We start from the raw sequence: 9,105 nt of genomic DNA, 5'->3' as shown, positions 1-9,105 counted from the left end.
TCTATCTATCTATCTATCTATCTATCTATCTATCTATCTATCTATCTGTGGGAGGGGAATGCTACCAAGTCACAGATGTAAAACTACAGGAATCATTTCAGGTCCATTAAAAATATTAATTATAGAAAAGAAGGATATTCATTTCTAGAATTAATTAACTCATTTTCAATATGTTAATATACACATGGAAGGTGTGGAAGGTAATATCTATGTAATATAAATAAACTTAATTTTTCAAACACTTTAGTCAAGGTGAGAATCCAAAATTTATTTTTGAGGAGTTGTTTCTATAAATTACTAGCATAGGCAATAAGTATATGCATTTTGCAACTGATTACCCTTATGTGAACATGCACACAAACAGATTTTAAGCCTCTCAGGAGTACTAGATCACTATTTGGCACCTCAGCAGATGGTGCTTACCTTGCTGGCAGGTGATGAAGGTGGAGAAAGAGGCTTGTCATCTCAAATCCCAATGACCAATCCTTTCAGCTTAAAAATGAAAAGGACCCATTTATGAATTCCTGAGCTGAGTGATGCTGCTACAGTAAATCATTCCAATTTATTTGTGTTGTGGGCAGTCATAAAAGAGGAAAGTGGGTTTCCCTTATTTACTACAAAGCTGAAAGGTTTCCTTTCAAGCCTATCATAGCTTCTGTATTCACCATAACAGCAACAATTCAATCAGGAATCATCTTTACAGGCCCGATGTCAGCCCCACCCCCCACAAAAAAAATTCTACAGGTCAGATTCCCTTCACTTCTAAGTCCATTTGACCCCAAATGCATTAACCCAACCTGCCTCTGTGTCCTCTCATGCTGTCATGTAAGATGTACTCTACACAAAATAAGGAACATCGACCTTGAAAGAGAAGAGAGAAAGAAAGAAAAAAAAAAAAACAGCAACCCAGACCAAAATCTAGATTCTGTCAAAATGATTTCTTATTCCATTTTACTGAAGCAGTGCCATGCTTTATCACTTGTGAGTTCATGTCTTACAGCCAAGGCAGCCCACTTGAATTGGTAAGTTGTTTAAAGTATACATGTGCTGTTCACGTTGTCACTATGATTTAAAAGGCGAGAGGTATTCTGCAGGTGAAATACAACTGCAGCACAGAGAGGAAGTGGCAACACAAAGCATTCAAACATGTATAATTAATTGCTATCCTTCTTGATGTCCATTTTTTCTTCCTTTTATGGGCAATGTTCAGTTGGACTCCAGCTGTGTGAGAAGAGTGGCTTAGCAGTGAAGAGGGTTGGCATTATATCATCCTGGGGCTTTGGCTAAAGTCTATGTATCACCGACAGAAATAAGTAAAATAGCTCCAGACATGTTCACTCTACTTGGTGAACTGTTATCTATACCCAAACTCAAAAAAACAAAAAAACCAAAATAACAACACCAACCAAAACAAACAAACAAACAAACAAACAAACGAACAAAAACCACCTCTCCAAATTTGATGAAGTATAACGTGGGAGATCAATTGTGAGGGGAACGTGCAATTGCTACATAATGCTTCTGACTATTAGCATATTTAAAGGGTGTCCAGGCCAGCCATCATCCTATTTATTTGGAGTTAAAACTCACACAGAGATAAGATTGTTGTTGGCTTTTTTCAGTCATGTCTGGCTCTTTATGACCCCATCTGGGATTTTCTTGGTAAAGATATTGGAGTGGTTTGTCATCTTCTTTTGCAGCATGTCTTACTAATGAGGAAACTGAGGCTAACAGGATTAAGTGACTTGCCCAGGGTCACACAGCTAGTAAGTATCTGAGACCAAATTTGAACTCGGGTCTTCCTTACTTCAGAGAGGACATTCTACCCATTTGCCACCTAACTGCCCCAGAGACAGGATTAGCAAGGACTTATTTATAAATGTTTTCCTTAGAAGCAACACGGGAAACATGGATTATGTAAAGTAGAGAGGTTGCTCTTTTATGTTTTATCAGGAAGCAATCCCCGTTCAGGATAATAATCCTAGAGTAAAACTGTCCCTATTAAAATGTAAACTGTTATTGAAGAAAGCAATTTGCCTAGTAGCACCGAAATCACAAAGTTGCTTATTGGGATTCACAAACAAGGCAGCATTGAGGTGGAATGTTCAAAAAGCTCCCCAAACTCTATTTTAATTTTGTTTAAATGTAATTGAAAAATCTGTGGTGCCAAGGTTAAAAGTTGAACTCATTTTCTATTGCATTACAACATAGTACCACAATGTCTACATATCCCATGTAAATTAACAACAACATTATCAGGCTACAATGAATCTGAGCACTCCTCCATCTGTACTTTCTGAAATGGGAATAAATAAAAACTTGAAAGCGATGCAAATGAAGTTGATGACAAAGAGCCATGAAAACCTGCAAGCAGGTCAAAAGTGACTGTACTTGGAGTGGCACACGATTCTGTTTTATGTTTTAGTGTCCTTTTTTCCTGACCGTGAATTGATTATCTTTCAGGAAATTTACATGCCGTCATCGTATGTTAATAAACCATAAATATTAAACATTCCACTATAAAATTAGTAAATTTATTAATTGGATTCATCTTCATATATATTGTTAGTCACGAAGATCAACATTAATAGTCAGAAACACAAGACCTATCATTATATCATTTTGCAACTGATACTCATAAACAATGGATATGAATAGATCCATATTTCACATATATTTTTTACTTTCACATAAACAAACAATTGGTACAGATGAATGTAAGAAATCATAATAATTCCTTTTTAAATTGGTTTGTATTAAAGTAGTATACATTTATTCTGAAAATCATTTCCATTTCTGCTAGATAATTTATTTTTGTTGACAGCAAAATCAACTTTCGAGAGATGAGAAACAGAAATATTAATGTTTTTTTTCCTATGTCTCCCCATCACGACAAGCCACCAAAGAGTATCTAAGCAAAGTCTCTATTAGCATTTTTTCTTTATTTTTCTATGTTTGCTGTGTGATAACCTTAGTTCATGCTCATATAGGCCTTTCTTTGGAGTAATACACATTCTTAGGCCCTTCACATACCAGATAGACCCAAGTGTCCTAAAACTATTTGTTGTTGTTGTTTTCCCTTCCTTTTTTTTTTTTAAAGAGATGTCCTGACTTCACAGCTGGTGAGTTGACACTTTTCATCACTCCACCACTTGGCAACAGATGCCTCTCACTTAGGCACAGATGCTGAGTATCCACCCAACCCTAACATTAGCCTTGTGTTCCGGACTAAGTGGGCCAGTATAGTGTTAATTAAGATTTGAATAATTAGAAAATGAGCAGGATTACTTTCGCAATTAATCCTCATATCGAATCCTTATGCCTTTTCCTGGATGCTGACCACTAAGCTCTTCTAATATCTTAGTTGAGGGCATGACATGTTTCTGGGTAATAGATTACTAACATTTACCTCCCCAAATCCTATCCCGGAAAGACATTTTAAAAGTTTAGCAATTGTATTCACCAGCAAGACAAACCTACTCCTCACCAAAACAAATATACATATATGTATGTGTGTGTGAATAGTGTAGTTATATATCTAGTTAGATGTCTACCTACTTCTCTGTGTGTATGATAATGGTTTCTAATTTCAGTCTAATTCAACAAGAATATACTAAGGAGCTAGTATGAGATATAGGAGGGGAGAATCAATTGGGTGCTCTTATTATTACCATTAATATAAAGGAAAAGAAATGCATTTAAATGAACAGACATGTAACCAGATATAAATTTAAAACCTTTTAGGAAACATTGCTGTCCTGAAGAAAATGTAGAATTGACAGGTTTTTGTTTTGGTTTGGTTTTTGGTCACTGTAAAGTCTTTTAGCAAAGTGGAATGATGATAACAATGTCAGTGAGAGCACTTTGAAAGCCAGTGCAATTATGTTGTTTGGTGTTATTATGTTTATCCCAAACATCTGCATGTGAAAAAACTCTCTATTTTTGTTCATTAAATAAAATATTGCAGACACAAAAAGCATTATGGAATATCACTAATTTTATGTAGGTTAGCACTGAAAATGATCGTATGGGAGCCTGTTAGTCAAGCTGCCTATGAGGACTAGGAATATCTACGGAATCTACAGAAGATAAGAGCAAATAACATCACACAGAGAATTGCTTATATTAGTATAATTATTCCTTTTTTTTTCTCCAGCCAAGACATTAATTGAATCTCAAGAAAATGGCTTTAGGGAATATGTATCCTAACACTGGCATTATGTTTTTATTTGCCCTAGGGAATCATATTTCCTTACGGAGAGCTTTTTTTTTTTTTGAAAGTAGAAATAATGAGAATGTTCTAAGTAGACGTTGTTCATATATAACATAGTGTATTTTAAAATAAATATGATGTATAGGAAAGACATTTAATTTAAAAGGCTTGCACTCCAAAAGAAGAGACCATTTTAGGCCCAGAACGTGATTAATGTTGTTCTAGTTTAATTGGAAAGCTAATCCTTGATATTTGGGAACTTGTGAAAGAAATTATAAAAAAAAAAGTCAAACAAAGGAGATGAGTAGTAACAGGTAGAGCAGAATGATAAAAACACAACAAGTTTAAGACAACGAAAGGGAATCTCAAGTTCTTTGAAAACTAAACAATTTTACTACATTCTAATGAAACTATGCATACACATCTATTTATATTTATAATAAAATTCATTATGATAGATATATGTGAAGGTTCTTTCATTCATCTAGTCACTTAATAACAATTACCAATATCATTTGTATGTAAGGTACTTTGAGAAGCACTAGGAATTTTTTTTTTTTTGGTGAGGCAATTGGGTTTAAGTGATTTGTCCAGGGTCACACAGCTACTAAGTGTCAACTGTCTGAGGCTGGATTTGAACTCAGGTCCTCCTGACTCCAAGGCCAGAGCTCTATCCACTGTGCCACCTCTCTGCCCCAAAGTACATGGAAAAGTCTCTCAAGGAGCTTACAACAAATTTGGGGGAGGTAAAGACGTAAATCACAAGTATGACATAAAGTAAAATTTGGACATGGCAAATAAGTGTAAGAAATAGTATGATAGTCACTTAAGGAGAGAGGTTCTCTTTAATCTGAGAGCATAAAGAAGGCTTTATTGAAGAAGGCCTTTAACAGAAAAAAAAGGAATACATGGAGCTAATGTATGTCATGCATTGAGAGATGTACTACATGAATGCATAGAAGTAAAAGGGGGCAGGTTATCGATTGGGAACAGCTAGTAGTCCAGTCTGGCTGAAACATATGTCTGAAAGGAAGAAATGTAGCATACACATATAATGAAATATAATTACACCATAAGAAATGGTGAAATGGACAATTTCATAGGCAACAATAGCTTTTATGAATTGATAGAAAAGTAAAATGAGCATAATTAGAGAATAACAAAGAGAAAAACAACTTTGATAGACTTCAGAACTCTGATTGATATAATAATAAACCATAAGTCCAAAAGAAGATGAAATATTTAACACAACTCTTGACAGAAAGGTGAACTTAAAATGCAGGAGAAATAAATTTTTGAATGTCTAATGTGAAAGTTGTTTTGCTAGACTATGAAGAAATCCATTAAAAGATTTGTTTTTGAGGATTTTTTAAAATGTGTTAAATGAGGGGGAAAGCAGTAGGGAGAGATTAACAAAAATGTATTACTTGAAATATATGTATATATAAATAATTTTGCACATGTAAATAAACATTTTAATTTCTAAAAATTATATATATATACATATATACTTTATACACATACATATACACATATATACATATGTATATACAGATACATACATACAATTTTTAAAAGGTAGTTTGTAACAAGATAGTACAGGTTAACAAAGTTATATTTTGTCATATAAGCAGTATAGTTACTGAAGGTTATGAGATAGGGAAGCGACAAGGTAAGATTTGTGTATTTTGGCAATGGACACAAAAATTATATCTTTTAACAACAAACTTGTCCCAATGCTAATTTGTGTAGTAGGGAATCAAGTAATACCATGATTTCCAAAGAACCAAAACTGAAGGTTGTTTTGACATAAATAAGAAGTACCACAACAGATATTAAGGAAATATATTCCAAGAAAAGGAAGCAGTCTGATAATGTAGAAAGAACAATCCATGGTATGGGCACTCTATAAGTTTGCTGCACTCCTATATAGTGTGCTGACAGAAAGATATTTTAAAAACACTAGAACATATAAAGAGGATGTATGGAAAGTCATCTCCAAGAGTTGGCTAGAATGAAAGTTTCATGGATAGATTGGTATGATATGTCCCTGTGAAAGTAATGGCCAGTTATTTTTTTAAAATCCAAGTACAGAAGGAAGAATAGTTGCAAAAGGGGAAATCTAGAAACAGATTAGTTAGAAGTTCAATAGGAAGTGAATACTCTGTTGAGGATGTAGAATGGCTTGAAAAGAAAGGGGATATTTTAGAAGAACTACTCTAAGAAGATCCTGGAACATTGAGAGTTCAGTGGAAGCTAGATACCCTAGCATGAATTGATAGTGCATGTAGTCAGCACAATGTTGTAACTTCCTCCAGTGGCATTATATGACTTTTGAATAAGAATCAAGAAGTTAGGTGAAGGAGTTGCCCAGAGATGACAATAAATTTGTCATGCAAGAACAACAAACAAGCAGGTAAGGGTTACAAGATTCAGGGCTACAAGACAGCTTTTTTTGAAATGGCTGACCCTATAGGGTGGGGGCTACTTAGGACAAATGAAAGAACAAGGAGATATAGAGTAGGAGCAAAAAGGAAGTTCAGGAACTAGATAGTGGGAGAAGGGGAAGAACAGAAAATTCTCAGGGAAGGCAATCAAAGTAAAGTTATTGAGTTCTAGTAGTATCAATAATTGTGAGATTTACATTCAAGCACTTCCTAATAGTTGGCTGAAGGAAAGTGGAGATTAGCATCATGATGTTTACAAAATGAGAGACAAGGGTATTAGAAGAATCTTCGGCAGAAATGTTGAGATCTCAAAGGATAACGGCTAACATTTAGATACAGTAGTGCTTTAAAGTTGGCAGAACATATTATGTCATTTGAATCACACTCTATGAAGTAGATACAACAGTTATTATTATGGCTATTATACAGATAAGAAACCTGAAACTCAATGACTTTAAGTGACCCCCATAGAAACATAGGCAAGTATGCAAAAAGGGATTTGCATATGGTTGTGGTTCCTTCAAGTCCAATCACTGATATACACCATAACTATGCTGACTCGCTGACAAAAATTACTAGGAAAATTGGACAGCAGGATAGAAGGAATTAGATTTGGACCAACACTTTACAGCTTAAATGAAGATAAACTCTAAATGTGTGTGACCTTGATGTTTAGGGACATATCATAAAAAACAGAGAAATGTGAGAAAAAATTACCAATCAGACTTACAGCTAGTAGAAAAGTTCATAACCAAACAAGAAACAGAGAGGATAATAGAAGATAAAACAGATAATTTTGGTTAAATAACATTTAAAAGTTTTTGCATAATCAAATGTAATAAATAAAGCTAAGATTAAAAAGGAAATAATTAACTGGGGAAAATCCTAGCAGAACATTTCTCTGATAAAAAGTCTCATTTCCAAAATATATAAAGAAGTGATTCAAATTTACAAGAAAAAAAATTGCCCAAATATTTGATAAATGTTCTAAGGACATGAACAGATAGTTCTCAAGGAAAGAAAGCTAGACTATGTGCCCAAATTGGGGGAAAAAAAGCTCCATAACACTACTAATTAGCAAAACGCAAATTAAAGCAATTCTGAAATTCTACCTCATATACATCAAAGTGGCAAAGATGATTAAAAAAAAGAAAATGATAAATGTTGGAGGGGCTGTGAGAAAACATGGACTGTATTATTATTTTACCTAACTCTTTTACTTTGTTATATTAGACCTTTCACAAAGTGAGAAGAATCTGTAAATGTAATGTAAAAACAAAACATACCAATAAAACTTAAAAAAAAAACCGAAAAAACATGGTGGCATATTTTGGGGAGGTTGTGAGGGAGAAAAATTGTGTATCAGTAGTTATTCATGATTTTTATGAGGATTCTGGCCCTTTTGCTGGTTAAGATAGCAGTATTCTTGAGGTGACATACTTTAGTGGATTTGTGATTTTGTTGATGTGAGTATCCCCTCCAATAAAGTAGACTGTTGCAATAAAGCAATCCATCTATTCCTTCTCATGCTATGAGATTCTTGTTTATATACACCTACAAATTCTGCATAGATGCTCTACCCAATGTACTGCGAGACTTTCGCTGGAACTTGAAAACACATAGGTACAATTTGAGAATGGGATCATCTATCAGTCATGCTTTGAATAACAAGACTGGCCTATTCTCTCCCCACTCCAGCCCCAGTAATTCTTCTCTCTTATGACATTGTTTTAATGTTTTTCTTAGATAATATTTCACTGGAAATATACTTTAGTCTTCTCATGTGTACCATGTACTTCTTCATGCCCATAGGACCTATAGTCCTTTGGGTGTTATCCTAAGCTTCAATTCCTAGGAAAGTGATATCCTATGTATCACTGTCAGAGGATATCAATGGACAGATATTGTTGGATTAAAAATGAAAAAGTGAATATTTGTTTCAGGTAGAAGCTTGGGGTTGTTAAAAGCCCTACACAGTTTCCCCAAAGGCAATTCAGTTTGACATTGTTGCTTCCGGTCAGTTCTGAACCCAGCTTACTATTGCTATGAATTGGTTTTTTTTTTTTTTTTTTTTTTTTTGTTTTGAAGACATGCGTGCTGAGGTACCAGATCTATAGGCTGTCCATTATGGCCAAGAGACAGTGTACATTTATTTCTTTTTATTGAATGTAATTAGGGTAATCTTCTTACATGAGTGTGGATCTACTGGGAAGAGCGGGACACTATAATTTGTAGGAACTTCATGAGATGAGCACAATATCATTGACAAATAGAGGCATCTGGATTACTCTCTTCATTGGACATACTCCATGATAGTAGCAAACACTTTTGGAGAGCAGAATGTGTTATGTCTAACTTGACACTGATAAACAAGTAGTCATTGAACACAGTTTTCTCTGTTTTATATCATTTGAGGAAATCTTGTCAGTGGCAATGTGATATAAT

The sequence above is a fragment of the Vombatus ursinus genome, unplaced genomic scaffold, assembly GCF_900497805.2.
Source record: "Vombatus ursinus unplaced genomic scaffold, bare-nosed wombat genome assembly UNPS02014791.1, whole genome shotgun sequence".
In the NCBI taxonomy this organism is placed as follows: Eukaryota; Metazoa; Chordata; class Mammalia; order Diprotodontia; family Vombatidae; genus Vombatus; species Vombatus ursinus.
This window is presented reverse-complemented; position numbering follows the sequence as displayed.